Below are 24696 nucleotides of genomic sequence, written 5' to 3'. Positions count from 1 at the left end.
CTTAATGTGATGAAAGGAAAAAACCTCCAAACAAGATTACCCAGCAAGGCTCTCATTCAGATTTGAAGGAGAAATCAAAAGCTTCACAGATAAGCAAAAGCTAAGAGAATTCAGCAACACTAAAGCAGCCTCACAACAAATACTAAAGAAATTTCTCTAGGCAGAAAAGAAAAGATAGCAACAGGAAACAAAAATTCTACAAAAGACAAGGCTCACCAGTAAAGGTATATATACAGTAAAGATACTAAATCATCCAGGCACAATTATGCCACAAAAATCAGAAATCATGAGAAGAAGTGGGTACAAACACAGGACACTGGAGATGAACTTGCAATTAAGAGAACAACAACTTGAAACAATCTCATATACATATATACTCTTCTATCAAAATTTCAGAATAACTGCAAACCAAAAATCTACAATTGATACACAAACAAAAATCAACTCAAATACAACACTAAAGAACTAAAGACAGTCATCAAACCAGAAGAGGAGAGAACAAGGGAAGAAGGAAAGAGCAACAAAAACAAATCCAAAGTAATTAATAAAATGGCAATAAGAACATACATATCAATAATTACCTTAAATGTGAATGGACTAAATGCCCCAACCAAAAGACATAGACTGGCTGAATGGATACAAAAACAAGCTCCGTATATATGCTGTCTTCAAGAGATGCACTTCACTTCTAGGGACACATACAAATTGAAAGTGAGAGGATGGAAGAAAATATTTCATGCAAACAGAGATCAAAAGAAATCTGGAGTAGCAATACTCATATCAGACAAAATAGACTTTAAAATGAAGAATATTTTAAGGGACAAAGAAGGTCATTACATAATGATCAAAGGATCAATTCAAGAAGAAGATATAACAAAGTTAAACATCTACACACCCAACATAGGCTCACCACAATATGTAAGGCAACTGATAACAACCTTAAAAGGAGAAATCGACAATAACACAATCATAGTGGGGGACTTTAACACCCCACTTACAGCAATGGACAGATCAACCAGACAGAAAATCAATAAGGAAACACAGACCCTGAATGAAGCATTAAACCAGATGGACTTAATAGATATTTATAGGATATTCCATCCAAAAGCAACAGAATACATATTCTTCTCAAGTGCACATAGAACATTCTCTAAGGTTGATCACATCCTGGGCTACAAATCCAGCTTCGACAACATTAAGAAAATTGAAATCATATCAAGCATTTTTTCTGACCACAATGCTATATGACTAGAAATCAACAACAGGAAAACAACTGCAAAAAACGCAAACACGTGGAGACTAAACAACATGCTACTAAACAACCGATGGATCACTGAAGAAATCAAAGAGGAAATTAAAAAATACCTAGAAGCAAATTACAACAAAAATACGACACTCCAAAACCTATGGGATGCAGCAAAAGCTGTTCTAAGAGGACAGTTTATACCAATACAAGCCCACCTCAGGAAACAAGAAAAAGCCCAAATAAACAAGCTAACTTTACATCTAAAGCAGCTCAAGAGAGAAGAACAGACAAGACCTAAAGTTAGTAGAAGGAATGAAATCATAAAAATCAGAGTAAAAATCAATGAAATAAAAATGAAGAAAACCATAGAAAAGATCAATAAAATGAAAAGCTGGTTCTTTGAAAAGATCAACAAAATTGATAAACCCTTAGCCAGACTCATCAAGAAAAAAAGAGAGAGGACTCAAATCAATAAAATTAGAAATGAAAAAGGAGAAGTAACAATGGACATCACAGAAATACAAAGGATCATAAGAGACTACTACATACAACTATATGCCAATAAAATGGAAAACCTAGAAGAAATGGACAAATTCTCAGAAAGGTACAATCTTCCAAGACTAAACCAAGATGAAATAGAAAAGATGAATGGACCCATCACAAGCACTGAAATTGAAACTGTGATTAAAAACTTCCAACAGACAAAAGTCCAGGACCACATGGCTTCACAGGCGAATTCTATCAAACATTTAGAGAAGAGCTAACACCTATCCTTCTATATTCCAAAAAATTGCAGAGGAAGGGATACTTTACCCAGCAAGGCTCTCATGCTGAGGCCACCGTTACCCTGGTAGCAAAACCAGACAAAAATACCACAAAAAATGAAAACTACAGGCCAATTTCACTGATTAACATAGATGCAAAAATCCTCAACAAAATACTAGCAAACCACATCCAACAATACATGAAAAGGATTGTACATCATGATCAAGTGGGATTTATCCCAGGGATGCAAGGGTTCTTCAATATCTGCAAATCCATCAGTGTGATACAACACATTAACAAACTGAAGAATAAAAGCCATGTGAGCCTCTCAATAGACGCAGAAAAAGCCTTTGACAAGAGCCAACACCCATTTCTGATAAAAACCCCTCAGAAAGTGGACATAGAGGGAACCTACCTCAACATCATAAAGGCCGTATATGACAAACCCACAGCTAATATCATTCTCAATGGTGAAAAGCTGAAAGAATTCCCGCTGAGATCAGGAATAAGACAAGGATGTCCGCTCTCACCACTGCTCTTCAACAGAGTTTTGGAAGTCCTAGCCACAGCAATCAGAGAAGTAAAAGAGATAAAAGGAATCCAAATTGGAAAGGTAGAAGTAAAACTGTCACTATTTGCAGATGACATGATCCTATACTAGAGAATCCTCAAGACTCTACCAGAAAACTGTTAGAGCTCATCCATGAATTTGGCAAAGTCACAGGATACAAAATTAATACACAGAAACGGACAGCATTTCTATATACTAGCAATGAAAGATCAGAAAGAGAAATTAGGGAAGCAACTCTGTTTACCATCACATCCAAAAGAATAAAATACCTAGGAGTAAACCTACCTAAAGAGACAACAGACTTGTACTCGGAAAACTATAAGACACTGATGAAAGAAATCAAAGATGACACAAGTAGATGGAAAGACATACCATGCTCTTGGATTGGAAGAGTCAATATTATCATTTTGACTACCTGAGGCAATCTACAGATTCAATGCAATCCCTATCAAATTTCCAAGGACATTTTTCACAGACCTCGAACAAAATATTTTAAAGTTTATTTAGAAGCACAAAAGACCCAGAATAGCTAAAGCCATCCTGAAAAAGAAAAACGGAGCTGGAGGAATCAGGCTCCCTGACTTCAGACTATGCTACAAAGCAACAGTCATCAAAACCATATGGAAGTAATGCAAAGGCAGAAATATAGATCAGTGGAACCAGGATAGAAAGCCCAGAATTAAACCCACACACCTAGAGTCAACTAATCTATGACAAAGGAGGCAAGAATATACAATGGAGAAAGGACAACTTGTTTAATAAGTGGTGCTGGGAAAACTGGACAGCCACATGGAAAAGAAGGAAATTAGAACACTCCCTAACACCATACACAAAAACAAAATGGATTAAAGACCTAGATATAAGACCAGACACTATAAAACTCCCAGAGGAAAACATAGGCCAAACGCTCTCTGACATAAATGACAGCAATGTCTTCTCTGATCCACCTCTTAGAGTAATGACAGTAGAAACAAAAATAAACAAATGGGACCTAAGAGAACTTAAAAGTTTCTGCACAGCAAAGGAAACCCTAAACAAAATGAAAAGAAAAAAACCCACAGAATGGGAGAAAATCTTTGCAAATGAATCGACGGACAAGGGATTAATCTCCAAAATTTATAAACACCTCCTACCACTCAATACCAAAAAACAACACCATCAAAAAATGGGCAGAAGATCTAAGCAGACTATTCTCCAAAGAAGACATATAGATGGCCAAAAGACCCATGAAAAGATGCTCAACATCACTCATTATTAGAGAAATGCAAATCAAAACCACTATGAGGTACCACGTTACACCAGCCAGAATGGCCATCATCAAAAAGTCTACACAAAATAAGTGCTAGAGAGGGTGTGGAGAAAATTGGTGCAACCATTGTGGAAAACAGTATTCAGATTCCTCAGAAAATGAAAAATAGAACTACCATTTGATCCAGTAATCCCACTCCTGGGCATCTATCCAGAGAAAACCATGAGTTGCAAAGACACATGTACTTCAATGTTCATTGCAGCACTATTTTCAACAGCCAAGACCTGGAAACAACCTAAATGTCCATCAACAGAGGAGTGGATCTAGAAGATGTGGTACATATACACAATGGAATATTACTCAGCCATTAAAAGGAACGAAATACCAGCATTTTTAGCAACATGGGTGGACCTAGAAACTATCATGCTAAGTGAAGTCAGCCATACAATGAGACTCCAATAGCAAATGCTTTCATTGACATGTGGAATCTGAAAAAAGGACAGACGGAACTTCTTTGCAGAACAGATGTGGACTCACAGACATTGAAAAACTTATGGTCTCCAGAGGAGACAGTTTGGGGGGTGGGGGGATGGAAATCCTGTGAAATTGGATTGTTATGATCATTATACAACTACAGATGTGATGAATTCATTTGAGTAATAAAAATAAATAAAATAAATGTTGGTATGAAGGTGATAGGGATGGAGTAGGACAGTTACACTGGTAGTTGTAGAAATCCCAAAAGGGGACCATAGATAGAGAGGGAAACCTAGGAAGCTTTGGGAGATCACTACAAGTTAATAATTACTCAAGAAAACTATCAGAATAAAGCAGGTTTTCTTAACTACAAACCACAAATAAAAGTCTGAGATGTGCCTCAGGTCATTAAAATGAGGCCTGCATTCAAGTTCAGCAAGACAATGACCCTTAGGACCAATAGCATGGGGTTAAGGACCACCCTTCTGCTCATTTGAATAAGCACCATGGCAGTCCTAGTTTTAGGGTGAAATACTCTCTTACTGGATACCAAGGAGGAACTACAACTCGAAGAAAGAGGAAGAAGTGGTCTTTTCCCACCCCCCAACTTCCCTTGGATGATACTATTAAAAAATGAAAATAATAAAATAAAATGCTATAGGAAAGAAAAAACAAAAAAAGCAAAAAAAAAAAAAAAAAAAAAAACCCAAAAAAACAAACAAAAAAACGTAGCCTACCTAATTCTTGGGGCAGAGCCTCCTTGCCTGCCTGCTCCATCTCTCACAAGCATCTTATTTCACTAAGTCTATTTCTTGCCTATCACTTTGTCTCTTGCTCAATTCCTTCTGTGTTGAGGCACAAAGAACCTAAACCTCAGTAAGTTCAGACACAGGGTGAATAGTTCTAATTTAAAACCATGGGTTTCTTGTGGATTCAATCTGGGTTTTGGCTGTATTCAAGTCCCAGCACATGGGTTCAAGTCCCTATCTGGGTTCTGACTAAGTTCAAGTCATAAGTGCTATCAGTTTCAAAGGTATTTAAGATGGGATTGATATTTAAATTAACAGACTTTGGGTAAAGGAAATTACTCTCCATAATGTGAGTGGGCTTCATCCAAGCAGTTAAAAACCTCAAGAGAAAACAATGAGGTCTTCAGAGGAGCAAGGAATTTGCCTCCAGACTTGACCTGCAACATCAACTCTTCCTTGGATTGGCTGGTCTGTCCGGCAAATTTTGGACTTACCAGCAACTCCTTCAATCAGTGAGCAAGCCTTAAAATAAATCTATGTGTATATATCCTATTGGTTCTATTTCTCTGGAGAACCCTGACTAATACGATAAGTAACAGTTACCTTTGGTTGGAGAACGTAATTGAGAATTAGCAGTGAGTGGGTTGATGCTGATCTTGAAAGGCTGAGACAATGAGGACAAGTTCTAAGGGGAAATATGGGTCACACTTGGACATTTAATCGCCCTGAGGGAATACACAGGAGAATCCTTCTAATCACTCTGCATCTCCTTTTCAGCCACTGACCTTCTTTTAGGTCAAACATGCACCATGTTTAGTTTACTGACTGATTAGCTAGAAAGGCAAAAATGGTGTTTTATTTTTTTATTTTATTTTTTTAAAGTGGTGTTTTAATCAGAGGGGCATGTCCAAACTAGAAGCAATGCCCCCTTTTCTCCAGCAGCCTAGATTCAGTTAATGATTAAATTTGTATTGAAGGCTGACTCTATTTAGAGTATTGAATTACATGTTGTTGGTGTTGAAAAAGAAGTAAAAGACACTATACCCCCACTGAGCCTACATTTAAGTCCAAAGGTAGACAGTAAATCAATTATCATAATACTTCATAAAACCGTGATTGGTAGGGAATGTCAGGTGCTACTCAAATGAATTTCTATTTTCACTCAATACCAAAAATTTATGCTAACATAAGGAGAAAAATAATATTGGAGGTTTATATGCAGTATGTATATTACCCATTAATAAGGAAATCCCAAAAGGTTGCATCTTTATTTTTAACTCCTAGTTTGACTTAATTGAATCTTTTGAGAAATAGGGAGTTCTGGGTGAACCAGACCTAGACTTTTCTTAAGACTTACATCCTGGAGTTCCTCTCATGGCTCAGCAGTTAATGAACCCAACTGGCATCCATGAGAATGTGGGTTTGATCCCTGGCCTTGCTCAGTGGGTTAAGGATCCGGCGTTGCTGTAAGCTATGAAATAGGTCACAGATGTGGCTCAGATCCCGCATTGCTGTGGCTCTGGTGTAGGCCAGTGGCTACAGCTCTGATTGGACCCCTAGCCTGGGAACTCCACATGCCCCAGATGTGGCCCAAATAGACAAAAAAAAAAAAAAAAAAAAAAAAAAGAAAGGAAAAAAGAGTTCGTCCTAATTTACATAAACTTCTGCTAAGAGTTATCATAAGAAATATGAAGTTGATCTTTTGCTAGTCATTGAGCCTAAGGCCATCATTTTACAAAGGGCAGACTCAGCTTTTGGAGGTAGAATGCTCTGCTCAGCCACTTAGTGTATCATTAGCCCATCAAGGTAGCTGTGCTCTTGCTCTCTGTACATCCCCTGCTCCACCTATATCCTATGCACAGGACTCACCTTCCTACATACGTGCCCCAGTTCCAGCTAGTGACTGTTCTTACCAAAGGGGTAGTGAGGGGTGTGCCCCTGTGCTGGTCTCCCTGGTAACTAAAGAGCCATCTACATGGCAATTCCCCCTTTAACTGGTAACGTGCCCCTTCCCTGGGAGCCAAGACTGCAGGGCTATGTTCTGCCAGCCATCTGCCTCTGCACACTGTGGGGTATCACTCCAGGACCTTGCTTCTGCCATATGTAACCTCCCCTATTTATTAAACCATTGATGTCTCTGCTGCAGACTCTGAGCTCTTTCTTCAGTCTCGAAGCTGAGCAACACAAGCCTTGTAGGCTTGCGGGATTGTGAACTGAAATGTGGCACTTGCCATCAGCCAGTACATGGATTAAATCATAAGCCACTGCAGCTGCAGACCTGCAGCCCCCCTCCCCCCCAAAGTGGCTCTCAGGGTGAAAATCAGGAGTGAGGCACTCTGTGCTCTGGGAAAACTGGAAGAACAGGTCTTCAGATAGTCTGAAATACCACTGCCAGGGCTGTAGTTAAAGGGCTGAGAGGGATGTAGATAAAAGATGTCAACGTCATCTGTGAATGCAGTCAACTCCAGAGGTGAGAGCTGGTGAGTCCTGCAGGCTGTGAAAACTCAAGGTACTGGCCCCAATTGCGGAGGTGCCTATCAAAGGAATGATTTCAGTGAGCCCAGGCCTCTTTTATTCCTGCTCCCTGCCTTTTGTAGCAAAAGCTCCTATATATACTCTAGCTCCTTCCTCCTCCTCCTCCCAGCAGGAGCAATTTCTCAGGGCTACTTAAAATGCTGTCTCCCAGGCTTAAGTCCTAATTTCACCCCAAACAAAACTTAACTCTCAACTTTCAGGCTGTGCTTTTTTTTTTTTTTTTTTATTATTAAGTCAACAGGATGCGGCCCAACACTTAGCTAGTTACTGTGGTTAGTCCCATAGCTAGTTATATGGGGTCTTCCCAGGACAGACCCCCTCCCCCATATCTTCTGCTTTAGCTCCTCTCTGAGGAAGGAGGTAACAGTATTTTCTGAATTCTTTTCAAGTGTGAAAACCCTCTCCCACAGAATGGGAGACTTTAACTACTTGATGACCATGTGGCTTAGCCCCTAGGCCTCCTAGAGCCTAAGGACTGATAATGGTAATCTTTGAGACAAGGCCATTACCTCACCATCAACCAATCAGAGAATTGTGCCCAAGCTGATCACTATCTTGTGACACCCCTCCCAAAATCTGGCTTGTAAAAATGTTACCTTTCAGGGAGTTTGGGGTGGGGGCAGGTGGTGAGACACCCATCTCTTTGCGTTGCAGTAAACCCTTCTCTGCACCAAACTCCCATGTCTCAGTTTGTTTGGCTTCAGTATACATCAGGCATGTGAACTTGCACTAACATAGGCATTCTGAACCATGACCACCTTGCTCTTCAGCCCTGGGTGGGGACATTCCTTTTGTCCCCTCAACCCCATTGGCTCTAGGCCCTTTTCCTATTACCTTATCCAGTTCCAGAAAGCGCAGCAATAGCTGGCGCAACCCAAGCATAGATGGAGCAGAGGTACCATTGAAAACTTGACACGTCCCTGTGAGGCTCCCTGGCATAAGAGCCTTTCTGTGTCCCCCATTTCTTGTTATTAGGGAAATGGACGTCATTCAGCCACCATGACCTTCCCTGAGTTCCTAGGGACAGGTTCAGACACTTGCTGATCAGGGAAGGGAGAAACAGTCAAGCAATAATAGCACAGCCTTGAGGCAGGATCCTGGTTCCCTCTCAAGGAATATGCATAATAATATACGCATCTTACGCACCTAGGAGAAAAGTTATATTCCTTATGCTTCTTTTAGTAATGAATACTTTAAAACTGAGCAGCTTAGAGTCCTTCCTTGTCCTTCTCCCTGACTTAATTGCACCCTAAATGCAATCACCCATAAGTTAAGATTAGGCACCCTGAGCATAATGGCCTAATAAAGATTATTAAAACATCATGAAAAACATGATGTTTTTCAGGAGCTTTCCTAGTTTGTTCTAATCTCTGATCAATATGCCCTTTTTTTCAAGTCCTGTTATTCGAGGCAACAACCCAGAAGACCACCATCATGAACATCTCCTGACTCCAGCTTGGATGACTGAGATTCCCCCAAAGAAAGAAGAATGCATGTTTGTCCCAATCCTGATTCCTATCTGAAAACCTATTTTTCTCCCTTTTACTATAAAAGTCCTCACATTCTTTCTAATGGGACGGCACAGTCTTTAATGCATTAGCCTGCTGTGACCCTCCTTTGCCTGGCAAAGCAATAAAGCTATTTTTTCTCTTTTACCCAAAACTCTGTTTTTGCATTTCACTTAGGCACCGGCAGACAGAGGTCAAACTCCGGCAACACCATGATATGAAGGGATTGGCAAAAGCTCTCTGACCCTACAATATCCATTCCATCTACTTGCCACCTTGCCTTTTTTTTTTTTTTTTTAATTTAGATGCAATTGATGCCACATCTGAAATTCTTCTATTAGCATTGCAGTCTTGTCTTTCAACTAAGAGCTTGCCTCCTGGGTCCTCCTTTTTTCAAAAGTTAACAGCTCTGGGCAGTGTGACACAAGAAAAGTCCCAGCTCCCAGCCATTAACTGCACAGAGCATGATCCTACCTGGGACTGAAGGAGAACCAGGTGGCTCCCCTTTGCCAGGTACAGAAGGTCCCCAGAGACCACCCCTCCCACCCTGAGCATGACAACAAGCCCATTCAGGTACAAAAATCATCTTTACTAACGAAATGTTTGAAGCAAGTGGTGAACATGATACCATCACAGTTTCCTCCATCCCCATCTCACCTTAACAAAACATTGAAAGGGCAGGTGTTTTACAAATTTATTAAAGCAAAACTACATTTTCAGAGAGGGAGTGAGAGAACTCATGTGGGCGCAAGTTAAAAAGAGGGCCTGACTCAATCTGCAATAGTCTTTATACCCACAATGTGACCTGAGTGGAGACACAATTTGATCTTCTGATTGGTCTTGGGCATGATAACTTACCTGCATGGGGAACAGGTTTTATGGTGGCCAGGTGAGGAGTGGGCCACATACCTTCTCTAGCAGGGAGTGAGCAGCCCAGGCTCGTCAAAGTGGGGGAAGGGGCTTTACTTTACAATGAGACCTTGTTAGAGGCTTTGGGGTTTAATCTCCTTAAAGGGGAGGTGAAGCCTTTAACAAATAGAAGCCAAGAGAATCCCAAGGAAGCCAGGGCCAGCCCACTGCTGATGACACTGACCCGGCACTATTCCTCCCCCCACCAGCCCCTGTCACTCCCCTGAAGGCTGTCAGCCAGCTTTAAGGGTTTAGCCTCATCTAACTCCTCTGGGAGGCCTCCTCCTCCAGTGTGAGTTTAAGAATAACAGGACTGGATCAGATCATAGACCTGAACCTGCCCAACCTGCTTGATGAGGTTACTATGAAGATGAAATCTGATAAAGGCTGTACTTTGTCCTGAGTAATGCAAATAGAAGCATTGACACAGACTTCAGCATTTAGTCCCCCACCCACCTAGGCTGTTCCCACCTCAGCCTCTCAAATTATAGTCAAGAGTTTCCAATAAGAAAAAAACTTGACCCAATGGACACCACTCAGAACCAGTACAATGTGTGCTGACATTTTAGGTCTTTCAGTGTTTGCAGATGACATTTTGAAAATCGTTCTCTTTGAGAGGAAACACATTTCCCCCTGCTGCTCTTGGGCTTCTCATTTCTCCTCTGTCCCACTCCCACTCTACACACAACACACATGCACCCTCTTCCTCTGTTTGGGTCCAAAGTCAGCCCCACTGACCTGAAGATACACCAGGCTGGAGCAGGAAGCCAGTTCCCATCGAGGTCGACCTGCAAAGCTGAGCATTCCCTGAGGCACAGCTGGGTTGGCCAGCATCTCTTAGCAGTTATGAGGAAAGCCTTCAGAAAACCCACGCTTGCGCAAATCACGTGGCTCTTTGACACAGGTTTTTTGATTTTGTAATGCAAATCTAGACCTTTAAATGAACCAAGCTTTGATTTCATTTACACCTGTGTTTTTTTTGCTATCAGTTTTCTTGCTTTTGGTTTTCCAAGCCACTAAAAGGCATTAAGCTTTCTATTTAGTAGCTAAACTCTGTCAGACTTTATTTTTTTATTTTTATTTTTTTGGTGGCCCACAGATTCTTTCCCACAGACTTGATCTAATCCAGGTCCCAAAGATGTACTGTATTCCCATTTACTTCAAGCAGCATAACTGGAACAGTTCACTGCTAACTAAGGAACAATTAATTCTGAAGAAAAAAATATCAGGTCCTAAAGGAAGGACAAGAGTTGGCCCCTTTTACAGATGAAGAAAGCAAAGTTTGAAGACAGCTCCAGAGATGTGGCCAAAGGCATGCCATAATATGGGACTAGCAGAGATGGTCCTAGAACCATGACCTGAGCCTCCAGTCCCACCTGAGTCCCACTGTGTGGGATGATAAGGGCTTCTTTGCCAGGGAAGGCCAAGGTGAAGACTGCAAGGCTAGGCTATCACTGAGGATTGGGTTCAGTTGTCAAGACAATAAAGCAAGATAGTTAAATTTTATACACACACACACACACACACACACACACACACACACACACAAAATAAACCAAAAGGTAAATAGTCCAAGACTGGCATGGAGGCTCTATAATGTCCCTCTACCATCAGGGCTCTTCCAGCTTCCCTATTCACCTTCCTTGAAGGGTGCCCACCATCTTTTTGTTGTCAGGATAACTCCCAGATTTCCAGCCTTCGTAGCCACGTGTCAGGCAGGAAGAAAGGGATATGGGCACTCAAGTCAGTTGAGTTAGTCCACTCTAATGAACTTTCCAAAAATCCCCATTGCATGCCTTCTGTTTGCCCTTAATTGACAATACCTCTGCCATAATTAATTCTGGCTTCAGGGGAGGTAGACCTATTACTGCCCTGGGTAGAACCAGGGTTCTGTGAAGAAGGAAGAGGAAAACACCTTCATCAGGCAACTAGCAGTTGGGGTGATGGGGAGGCGGGGTCTTGGTGCCACCAGGGGTCGATCCTATTCTATCGCATGAGAAGAAACAAGGAGCCAAGTGGAAAGCTTTTGGGCCTCATTTTACTTAATCACTTTCAGCCTTTCAAACACTTGATCACTCCCTCCTCACTAAGCCCTGATTTTTCCTTTGGCTTCCAGGAAATCATATCCCGGTTTCTTCTTAGTGTCCTTGGATCTGGAACCGAGCAGAACCCTGCAGGCTCCTGCTCACCCACCCCAAGTACAAAACCTATCAGTTAATAATTAGGACAATAGACTCACAGACTCAGAGTCTGATGCACTTTCCTGAGTTGTTTCACAGATACTTTAACTACCACCGGAGGGGGAAAAAAGTTAACTCCATGATATCAGTCTGTAGCCATGACATAAGCTGCTCCAACTTGAGTAGTACTGAATCTATGGCGAACACAATTCCAAGAACTGGCTTCAAGAGACTGGGATTAAGATGATTCCTCATAATAATCTATATCTTTGTGGGCATCGAAATAATTGTAGCTGGCTCTGCCCATATATGTAAAAAGGCAACTAAAATTGTCAGCCAAGGAGTTCCCATTATGGCTAAGCGGGTTAAGAACCTGATGTAGTCTGTGAGGATGCATGTTAGATCCTCGGCCTTGTTCAGTGGGTTAAGGATCTGGTATTGCCACAAGCTGTGGTGTAGGGTGCAGATACAGCCCGGATCCCACGTTGCTATGGCTGTGGTGCAGGTGGACAGCTGCAGCTCCAATTTGACCCCTAGCCTGGAAATTCTATATGCTGCAGGTGTGACCCTGAAAAGAAAAAAAAAAATGTCAGCCAAGAGATGCTACAGAACCATGGTGACATCTTCCACTCTGAGAATACAGCACCCTATGTCAGCATGAAGAATTTACCGAAAATAGACTTTCACCCTTAATCACATGAAAATGAAAAGATGTTCTTACATGTGGGGATTTGTAAGCAGCTTTTTATAGGAAACGACCCTTAGCAAGAAGCCCCTTTTCTTGTCACTCTAGCAAAGCTATAATGTAACTAACTTTTAAACCAGGCACCTCCCTGCTCTACTCATCTCCAGCCCAAGCACACTTTTCATATCTTTTAATCACACAAACCTTGCCTAACTTGCCAGTTGTTTTTGTAGATCAAAGAAGTGAAGAATAAGTAGTTAACAGATGACTAGATGTCTTTCTAGCTTCCCCTTCAGTAGTCTTATGAGCAAACTGTGTGAATAAACTGTATGACCAAGATAACATCCAGAGGAAGACCATAGGAGTCCACAAACCTTTGAACAAGCCTGCACACAGTTGGGGTGGTGATGACTCTGACCCCCATCTCAGTTACTAACTGAGATCACTTCCCTGTTTCCCTTTTAAACCTTTCATGGCCAAGTAGAATCTTCAGGGGTGGTTTCTGGTGAACGCTGAGTCCCCCATCTCCCCAGATCACCAGCATTCTCATTTAAGAAACCTTTCCTTTCTGCCTACGTTTGTATGTAATTCACTTTGTAAGCAGCAAGCAGTGAGATCCCCCCAGTTCTGTAACAGCTTGATCCTCTTTCCCTTCCTGACCTCTGACACCAGACAGACCTAGGGCTCAGGTCTCTGGATGGCTTCTCAAGCTAGTCTTCTTCCTGAAGGTCTCACACAGGCCCTGATGTTATGTACTCTTTATATGCTAAAGACCCCCCCATATTTATCTCTAGTCCTGTCCTTTATTTCTAGTCCCTTCTATCTGTGCCTGAAATCTCCCCTTAGATGTTTAACAGGCCTCTCAATACTAATAGGTTCAAAGCAAAATTTTGTCCTCAGACCCCCAAACTGATTTCTCCCCAGTGTTTGCCATCTCCAGAACAACAATGCCAGGTACACGTTCACACCCAAAGCCTCAGTGTCATCGTCATCCCCTCCCACCACAAGGCCAGACTTCAAAGTGTATCTGGAATCTGCCACATCTCACCAAGTGTAGGGCCACCTTCCTGAGCAAAGCCACTATCATGCCATCTCTTGGCAGCTGTATGCATTCATCTCTTAACCAGGCTCTTGGTGTGGTGGATGATCTTATGTGTTCATTGGACCAGGTCACCGGGTGCCCAGATATTTGGTTAGACATTTTTTGGGTGTGTCTGTGAGGGTGTTTCCAGATGAGATTTGGTAGACCGATTGCAGCAGGTTTCCCTCCCCGTTGTGAGCTGGGCTCGTGCAATTCACTGGAGCCCTGAACAGAACAAAACAGAGCAAGGGAGAATCTTCTCGCTCAGCCGATTTTCTGGCCAGGACTTTGGTCTCCTCTTGACGTTGGACTTGTACTTGGGCTCTCCAGCTTCTGACTGCAGGTCACAGGACTTCTCAGCTTCCATAACCACACAAGCCAATTCCAAATAAACAAACAAATAAATTCACTCACTCATTGACTCCTTCTGTTGGTTCTGTTTCTCTGAAGAACACAGACTCACACACTCTGCTTCTATTCCTTCTCTTCTAGAGTCAATTCTTTATACTGCAGCCAGAGTGAGACTTTTAAAATGTAAATCAGATTATGTCCTTTTGCTCAAAACTAGTCCATGGCTTATAAGATCTTCATTATCTTCTCTAATTGCATCTCTATTCTTTCCCTCACTGTTTCTTACACACACCAAGCATATTCCTGCCACAAAGCCTTTGCCCTGCTCTTCCCTATTCCTGGAGGGCTTTGCCCTCAGATCTTCTTGTGGCTTGTTCCCCCGGGTGATTCCAGTCTCTGCTCAAATGTTGTCTCTTCTAAGAGGTCTTTGCTGCTGGCTGATTCTTATCACTCTTCATCTTCTTACTTTATTTTATTTTCAAAGCACCTATCACTACCTAATGATATGGTATATACTGATTTACTTACTTTGTCTTCTCTGTGAGAATGTTTACTCCATGAAAGCAGGGACTTAGTTTTGTTCAGCACTATTTTATCCCCAGTGCCTGGTTATGTATAAGTTGCAATGAATTGAATATCAATGACCCCCTTCCAAATTCATAGGGTACAACCATATCACCCAATGTAATGATATTGGGAAGTGAATCTTTTGAAAGGTGTGGGGGAGCAAAGTTCACTACCTTAAGATATCTCTTTGGCATGAGGATTACTTCAAGCTGAAAACAATCAAGGCCCAAAAGATTCAGGAAAAAACTTTGACCTTCCCTCTAACTACTGTCACCTAGATAGAGGACTTGTTCCAGGACCGGAGCTGTTACCTTAGGAAACTATAGTATGCACTAGGTGCATACTAGGTGCATACTAGTCGATTTATTACAGTTCCTCTCTGTGTCCCATTGTCTCTGCCTGGTCCAGCAAACACCTGTTTACCAACCACGTGCTTTTCCATCTCCCTGTAAATTGCCTTCCTTCCCTTTGATGTCCCAAACCACTACCCCCAACATTCTCTTTGTCTTTAGCTGAAGATGGTATTTAAGGTGAGACCTTTGACCATATTGGTGAGTTACTCAGTTTTCCTAGGTCTCTCTCATATATACATGTTATTAAACTTTGATTTTTTTTCCTGTTAATCTGTCTCATGTCACTTAATTCTTAGACCAGCCAGAAGAACCTAGAAGGGTGGAAGAAAATTTCTCGCTCTTCAACAGAGGTAATTAGGTCATAAGGGAGAAGCTCTCGTGAACGGGATCAGTGCCCTTATAAAAGGGACCCTGGAGAGCTTGCTCACCCTCTTTCTGCCATGCGAGGATGCGACAACAAGATGGCAGCCTGGGAACCAGAAACAGGCTCTCACTGGAACTCCACCACACTGGCACCCTGATCTCAGACTGCTAGCCTCCAAAGCTGCGAGAAACAAATGTTTGTTGCTTAACCACCTAATCAATTGACATTTGTTAGAGAATCCCAAACTAAGTCAAAGACAGTCAATGAAAATCTCACTCTTTCATTGGTTGAAAGAGTGAAGTCATAATAGAGCAAAATAAACCTTTAGGAAACACTAACAATAGTATGGCTTTTGAGCTTTTCTTACAGAAGCTTACATACGGCTTTAGAACTTTATTTTTTAGCCTACACATAAATCCCAAGAGACAGGTGGATCAAGCTGGCAATAACCTAAAAGGAATCCTCTGATGAAAGGCATAATATACCCTATTTATGTTAATACTAATTCCTTCCATCATATAATAAGCACTGCTGAATCTCAACGATATAATCCCTATTTGGCAGGTGACAGAAATTCTGGAAAGTGGAAGGTAAGGATTTTGCTTTATCTTTCCAATGGCACTGAAAAGATAACTTAAGTATAAGCCCAAGAAACTTGAGAAAAAGCTACGTTTTAATCCACGTGGGCTGTGGCTGACCTTGCATTTTAGGAAATGACTGGTTTCCTAATATCAAACCCTCTGTAGCAGGAGACATAAGGATACCATGGGCTTTATGACCAAACTCTTTCTTAAAGGCTAGTTCACATCTCTCAAGATGGTGTGTATAAACATAAAAAGAAAGCACTAAAATGAATCATGAATGATTATTTTTACTATTTTGTATGGTGAGGGATGTATCTTAGCAATATAGCAACCCCAGAATCAACAAAAGAAAATAATAACAAATTAACTATGTAAAAATACTACAGAAAAAAGAATTCATTAAAAATTACAACACAAGAAACAAACTAGGGAAAAATATTTGTCTAATGTATGACCAAGTGTGAATTTCCTTGGCATATAAAAACCCTTGATTAATCAATAAAGAGAACGGCCCAATGGAAAAACAGTCCCCAAACAAAAAATTAAACTGCTTATAAACATGATCCTTTTGAATAAGCAAGCTCTACTCACTGGCATATAAACAAAATATAATTTTTATTTTTCCAAAAGCGGCTGTGAACTGTACTATCTTTTTAAAAATTGAAGTACAGTTGATTTATAATATTGTATTTGTTTCAGGTATACAGAAAAATAATTCAGTTACACAAATCTATATTTTTTCAGCTTATTTTCCTGAATTGTACTTTTTTTTTTTTGGCCATGCCTGTGGCTTACAGAAGTTCCCAGGCCAAGGATCAAACCTGTGCCACAACAGCAACACAAACCATAGCAGTGACAATGCCAGATTCTTAACCTACTGCACCATAAGGGAACTCCTGAACTGTACCATCTTGAATCACCTCCCCCTTCCCTTGTCCCCTACTCACACTTGTTAATAGTCAGGATGACTCAGCTACATCTCAGCCTAACTCTACAAGTTTTCAATCATTAAAACAATCTCGGGGAGTTCCCGTCGTGGCGCAGTGGTTAACGAATCCGACTAGGAACCATGAGGTTGCGGGTTCGGTCCCTTGCTCAGTGGGTTAACGATCCGGCATTGCCGTGAGCTGTGGTGTAGGTTGCAGACGCGGCTCAGATCCCACGTTGCTGTGGCTCTGGTGTAGGCCAGTGGCTACAGCTCCGATTCGACCCCTGGCCTGGGAACCTCCATATGCCATGGGAGCGGCCCACGAAATAGCAAAAACAAACAAACAAACAAACAAACAAAAAAAAAAACGTGCAAAACAATCTCGATCTCGGGTGGCTGTCGGATGAGAATGCTGAACCCTAACCACTTGATGTAGGTCCCCAGATTTTTGTCCATTTGGAGAAAGAATTCAGCAAAGATACTGAGGGTAGTGAGACCAACAAGTGTTTATTTAAAGAGAGAAGGGAGAGAGGATAGGTGTGGAGAAAGCGCAGGCAGGTTGGGGGAGCTGGAGGGGGAGAGAGAGAGAGAGAGATACAAAACAAGAGAGGAAGAGAAGAGAGGAACACATGCTTTGGAAGTCATTTAAATCACTCATATGGGGGCAGTCCTTCCAGGCTTCCTCTAGCCAATCATCTTGCTTCATCTGGCTCTGGACTGACTCAGGGCCTTGCCCTCAGGATGGATTTTAGCACAAGGGTCTCTGGAAAGTTGACAGAATATACTGTGGTCTAGGGCCCCTCCCTTCTCTGCACCCTGAGGAAACTTTCTGTGAGTGTGTTAGTTTTGGAGGTCTCCTTGACCTCAAGAATGGGAATAAATGGTCTCTATCTTTCATCCAAGTAGGACACAGCTCTTCCTTGCTCCTGCCATAATCTTTATCTTGAAGTGTCTGTTCACATGGGATAGATTTCAGTTGCTTAGCCTGGGACTCAGCTATCTTCTACTTCAATCTCATAACAGTACTTATATTTTGGTCATGTTCATTGATAAGATTTCAGTCCCCTATACAAGGAAAATCTTAATGTATAAACTTCAATATTATATCCAATCTCCCCCCACCCCTGCCCCCAGCACAGGCTGGATGGTGGCTGGGACTGGAGGAGGGGCCATTGTCCTCTCACGCATCCCTGCTCCCTGACTGCTGGACAGTAGCCTTAAAAGTAATTATCTGATTGTAACCCGCTTTGGTTCCCTGCCGTGATCAAAAACTTTTCTAGTAAGAAAGTCATTCCCAAAGCCTCAAGCTTTCAGTTTGCTTTTAGAGAAGTATACATCTGTACATTGGCATCAACCTCAGTTCCCAAAGGCAAGTATATGAGAAATCTCACCTTTGTTATTAAAAGATATTAACTTTGTTTTTCTTCTGTGTCCCCATGAAGCTAACCTGGCAGTAAACTCAGGCCTGGACCTTCTCTTTGCTTCCATTCTGCTTTTAGATCACAGGAAATCTTTTTGGTGCTATGGCTTGAATCACGGGGACCACGACTTCTTCCACCAAGACCTGGCCCACAGTTGTGTTCCTGAGCCGTCATGGCCTCCTCAGTCCATGGCCTTGAAGCAGAACCTCGGCCCTGCTGGGATGAGACCACAGCTTTCTCCCCTCCCTAAGCCAAGGGGGAAGAGTCCAAGTATCTCTCCTCACCATGGCCTTGACTCTTCCCTTCAAGCCCTGATCTCCTCAGTTGCTGAAGCATCTACAAAAACAAGATTAAGAAGTCTCCAAGCTTCCACAGACCTCAGTGGTCCACCCTTCTCCATTTCCCCTCAGAGACAATCCAGAGCCTGCTAAGAGAAGATAAGAAAAGGGAAAGTATGGAGAGAGTAAGAATTAGACAAGTAATTCACCAACGTATTTCCAACCACGTCCTGTTCTTGTGCTCTGTTTTCTTGGGGCTCCAATCATCCTGACCTGCTTACAATGTGACATCAAGGCATATTTCCTAGGGAGTAGGATATGCTGGCATGTGATTTCACACAAGGTGGGCTTAGATGTCACTATCAGTATGAATTAGGCTCTAAGCAGTGTCATAAAGAGTAAGGAAACCTCATTTAAAACAATCTATCTTTACTCCTGAGGTATGTGAATCAATCTTCTAATCTATATTCTTTGAGGCTTTCCCTTTGGTTGGGTGCACAGGCAACTAATGGTAAAATAATTGGACAAGAGTAGATGGTTTAAGTGCAGAGCTAATGGGGTTTAAACACTCCTTCTCCATCCTCTTTTTGACTTGCCTTTTTAGCTGACATTCCTGATTCAGGATAGGACTTATTTATGAATAGGCAACTTATATAGCATCATTTGCTTGTATGATCTAAGGAGTTCAAAACTTTTACTACCCAAAACAAAGATTCATTTATATCAACCTGTCATTGCTGTCTGAAATTCCACTCGTTAACCATTAATTTCTTTGTAATAAGTAATGTCTCTTAGATAGCTAAGGTGTCCTTTTAAAAATGCAGTTATTAACCTTGGGAAAGTGAACACTTTTATGTGATGTGATTTTATCTGATTGCTTTTAATTTGGAAGAAGCAGCTAGTACCCTGACTCCACTGACACCCTGGAGAATATAGACAATGATTACTGGGAAAATGGGGTATAACTAATATGTTCCCAGTCTTGATTGCCTGAGGCAATCAAATGAGGCCACCTTTTTAGAAGTATCCATAATTCAGGAGTTTCCATTTTGGCTCAGCAGTAACAAACTCTAAAAGAATCCATGACGACACAGGTTCGATCCCTGGCCTCGCTCAGTGGGTTAAAGATCCAGCGTTGCCATGACTTGTGGTGTAGGTCACAGAGGCAGTTCAGATCCCGTGTTGCTGTGGCTGTAGCATAGGCCAGCACCTGCAGCTCTGATTGGACCCCTAGCCTGGAAACTTCCATATGTCTCAGGTACGGCCCTAAAAAGCAGTAAATAAATAAAAGTATCCATAATTTAAAGACATGGAATCTTCATCACTTAGATCTTAGATTTCAGGAATTCTTTTTTTTTTTTTTCTTTAAGCCTTAATCCCAGAGGGAAGGTGACTTGATTTAGAGCCCTCCAGCTGAATCACAGTGAACATGTAGTATGAGCACAAAAGAACCTTTGTGGTTTTAAGGCACTGAAAGTTTTGGGTTTGTTTGTTACTGTGACATATTCTAACATATTCATTTCCCCCCCTGAGTTTACCTCCCCAACATAATTGCTGGAAATCATTGAGGAATATTTATATGGTCCCTAGATTCCCTTTGGCTATTGCTTGCCACCTCTGCCCAAATTCTCAGCTACTGCTACTGCATGGGGACTCTGAAGTCAGCTCTTGACATCTTGTAGGTTCTGTTGTTCTGCTTCTGTGAGTTGCTCTGCTCCTCCTCCTCCTTTTTCTTCTTCTTCACCACTTTCCTCCTTGCTCTTTTGCCAACTTTCCCAAATAGAGCCAAAGGTTTAAACAAGCTGAAGTTTTTTAAAAAAATGAATTGATGACTGGGGGCAAGGAAAAGGAAATACTGCTCAAAAGACAACACTTAAAGCCGTATGTGGGGTTATTGCTCCTATGCACACCCCTCTGCTATAAGTGGCCCTCTGATGACTGTCTCTCTACTTAGCTCTCCCCAGTGTTGAAACAGAAGTTTTATTTCCACCAAGAGAAGAATCATTTACCATATCCCACCATTGCTAGACCCACCATCCACACAAAATCATCTCCAGAAGTTCAACCCCCCACTTTTTTAAGAGAAGCTGCTAAATTTTTATGTATAGCTGCTCAGCATCTCATCTCTTGGGTGAAATGGACAGACTCATAGACAGATATAAATGACCCAATCTAACTCAAGAAAAAACAGAAAATATGAATAGACCTATAACAAGCCAAAAAAAAAAAAAAAAACCGAAACAGAAAACAAAAACAAAATTAAAAAACTCCTCAATTAGCTATGAAAAATTTTTTAACGAAGAAAAGCCAAAGCCCAGATGACTATATTGGGAATTTATATCAAATATTAAAAGAAGAAATGATGCCAACATTAAACAAAACTCTTTTAGAAAATAGAAGAGGCCGGAACACTTCCCAATTCATTTTATTAGGTCAGTATTAGCCTAATACTAAAGCCAGATAAAGGCACCACAAGAAAAGAAAACTAGGCTCATGAATACAGATACAAAAATTTTTAATAAAATACTAACAAAATAAACCCAGGAAAATATAAAAAGAATTATACACCAAAAACAAGTGAGGGGTATCTGTGAAGTCAAGGTAACTTTTACATTAAAAAAATCAATGAAGGACATGGAAACAACCCAAATGTCCATCAACAGATGATTGGATTAGGAAGATGTGGTATATATACACAATGGAATACTACTCAGCCATAAAAAAGAATGACATAATGCCATTTGCAGCAACATGGGTGGAACTAGAGACTCTCATACTGAGTGAAATGAGTCAGAAAGACAAAGACAAATACCATATGATATCACTTATAACTGGAATCTAATATCCAGCACAAATGAATCTTTCCTCAGAAAAGATAATCATGGACTTGGAGAATAGACTTGTGGCTGCCTGATGGGAGAGGAAGGGATCAGGAGCTTGGGGTTATCAGATACAACTTAGAATATATTTACAAGGAGATCCTGCTGAGTAGCATTGAGAACTATGTCTAAATACTCATATTGCAACAGATCAAAGGGTAGGGGAAAAAATGTATACATGTAAGAATAACTTGATCCCCATACTGTACAGCAGGAAAAAAAATCAATGAATGTAATACACTATATTAATAGAAGAAAGGGAAAAAAATATGATCATCCCAATGAAATAGAAAAGCATTTGACGGATTCTAATACTCATTTATGATGAAATACTTTAACACACTAAAAATAGAAGGAAACCTCCTCAATCTGATACAGGGCTTCTACAGAAACTCTACAGCTAACATCATTCTTAACATGAAAGATCAAATTATTTTCCTCTAAGATCAGGAATAAGACCAAGATATCCACTTCAACCATCTGTGATGGTTAATTGCATATGTCAACTTGACTGGGCCACAGAGTGCCCATATTAAACATTACTTTGGGGTGCCTGAGTAAGGATGTTTCCAGAAGAGATTAGCATTTAAACTGGTGGGCTCAGTAAAACAGATGGCCTTTCCAAAGGCCAGTGGGCCTAATCCAGTCTGGTTAAGAGAGCAAAGAGTGGAAGGAGGGAGGATCTCTTTCCTTCCTGACTGCCAGCTTGAGCTGAGACATAGGTCTTCTCCTACCAAGAACTGAGATTTATATCATCACTTCCTCTTGTTCTTAGACCTTTGGACACAGGTAGGAATGACAGATTCAGGCTTTCCTGGGTCTCCAGCCTACAGATGGCAGATCATGGGACTTCTCGGCCTCTACATCATGTGAGCCTGTTCACCGTAACAGGGTATATATATGTGTAGGTATATGTATACACACCCACTCCACACTCTGTTTCTCTGGAGAACCCTGGCCATTATATCACTTTTATTCAACATTGTACTAGAGGTTCTAGCCAGTGCAACAAGGCAAGAAAAATAATGTAAAGACACATATATTGGAATATAAAACATAGGGATTGGAAAATAGAAAGTAAAATTGTATGAATTTCAGATGAAACAATCTTATGTGTGGAAAATCCCAAGGAACCTATAAAATGTATTAGAACTACTAAGTGAGTTTAGCAGTGCCACAGGATGAAAAATAAATATAAAAAAAATCAATCATATTTCTATATACTAGCAACCAGCAATCTGAAAATGAAATTAACACAATAGTCATAAGAGCATCAGAAAGAATAAAACATTGAAGAAAAATTTAACAAAAGAAATACAAGAACTATACAAGGAAGACAACTTAGAGAATGGAAGAAAATAGTTTCAAATGATGTGACTGACAAGGGCTTAATCTCTAGAATATACAGCAACTTATACAATTCAACAGCAAAAAAACCAACAATCCAATTGAAAAATGGGCAAAAGATCTGAATAGACATTTTTCCAAGGAAGAGGTACAGATGGCCAACAAGAACATCAAAAAATGCTCAACATCACTGATAGTTAGAGAAATGCAAATCAAAACTACCATGAGATACCACCTCACACCTCATTAATAAGTCTATAAATAACAAATGCTGGAGGGGGTGTGGAGAAAAGGGAACCCTCCTGCACTGTTGGTGGGAATGTAAGCTGGTACAACCACTATGGAGATCAGTATGGAGGTACCTTAGAAATCTACACATAGAACTACCATATGACCCAGCAATCCCACTCTTGGGCATATACCTGGACAAAACTCTACTTAAAAAAGACACAAGAGGAGTTCCCGTCGTGGCACAGTGGTTAATGAATCCGACTAGGAACCATGAGGTTGCCGGTTCGATCCCTGCCCTAGCTCAGTGGGTTAATGATCCGGTGTTGCCGTGAGCTGTGGTGTAGGTCACAGATGTGGCTCGGATCCCGCGTTGCTGTGGCTCTGGCGTAGGCCAGTGGCTACAGCTCCGATTCGACCCCTAGCCTGGGAACCTCCATATGCCATGGGAGTGGCCCAAGAAATGGCAAAAAAAGACACAAGCACCCACATGTTCATTGCAGCTCTATTCACAATAGCCAAGACATTGGAAACAACCCAAATGCTCATTGTCAAATGATTGGATTAGGAAGATGTGGTATACATACACAGTGGAATACTACTCAGCCATTGAAAAGAACAAAATAATGCCATTTGCAGCAACATGGATGGAACTAGAGACTCTCATCCTGAGTGACGTAAGTCAGAAAAAGAAAGACCAATACCATATGATATCACTTATATCTGGAATCTAATATAAGGCACAAATGAACCTTTCCTCAGAAAAGACAATTATGGGCTTGGAGAACAGACTTGTGGTTGCCAAGGGGGAGGGGGAGGGAGTGGGATGGTTGGGGAGCTTGGGGTTAATAGGTACAAACTATTGCCTTTGGACTGGATTAGCAATGAGATCCTGCTGTGTAGCACTGGGAACTATGTCTGGTCACTTATGATGGAGCATGATAATGTGAGAAAATAGAATGTGTACATGTATGTGTAACTGGGTCACCATTCTGTACAGTAGAAAAAAAATTGTACTGGGGAAATAACTATTAAAAATAATAATAAAAAGAAAAATGTAAAAGATCTAAAATTTTAAAAAGCTATATAAATGGAAAGATATAGCATGCTCAGGGAACAGAACATTTCATATTGTTAAGGCTGCAATTCTCCCCAGACTGATCTACAGATTTGTCAAAATCCTTTTTATGAAGATTTTTTCTTTTTAGAAATTGACAAGCTAATCTAAAAATATATATGGAAATGCAAAGGCCTAGAATAACCAAAATGTTTCTTTAAAGGAACAAATTTCAAACTTACTATAAAGATAATCCAGACAGTGTGGTATTTGCAGAAGGATAGACCTACATGTTAAAGAACCATAATACAGAGCTCAGAAATAATCCCCCACATTTAAGGAAAATTGATAACTGACAAAGGTACCAAGGCAATTCGATGTTGA

General features: G+C 41.0%; 1 long non-coding RNA gene across 4 annotated transcripts in view; it reads right to left on the bottom strand.

Annotated features, from left to right (window-relative positions):
- Positions 1-11154, bottom strand: part of LOC110255476 (uncharacterized) — a 217504-nt gene extending 206350 nt beyond the window's left edge. For 3 of the 4 annotated variants that reach the window (XR_014815866.1, XR_014815867.1, XR_002335835.2), the window contains exon 1: positions 10748-10857. This is a non-coding gene — a long non-coding RNA (uncharacterized LOC110255476). Of the gene's footprint in view, positions 1-10747 lie in introns of all 4 variants that reach the window. The other variant, XR_014815865.1, reaches the window with a different exon arrangement.
- Positions 11155-24696: the final 13542 nt, after the last annotated feature.

The sequence above is a fragment of the Sus scrofa genome, chromosome 9, assembly GCF_054392235.1.
Source record: "Sus scrofa isolate SSC_HxYL_T2T_F1_AM1 chromosome 9, Sscrofa_HxYL_maternal_Yorkshire_Landrace_v2.0, whole genome shotgun sequence".
NCBI classification, from domain to species: domain Eukaryota; kingdom Metazoa; phylum Chordata; class Mammalia; order Artiodactyla; family Suidae; genus Sus; species Sus scrofa.
The sequence above is the reverse complement of the archived record's forward strand: the minus strand, read 5'-3'. Positions and strand labels throughout refer to the sequence as shown.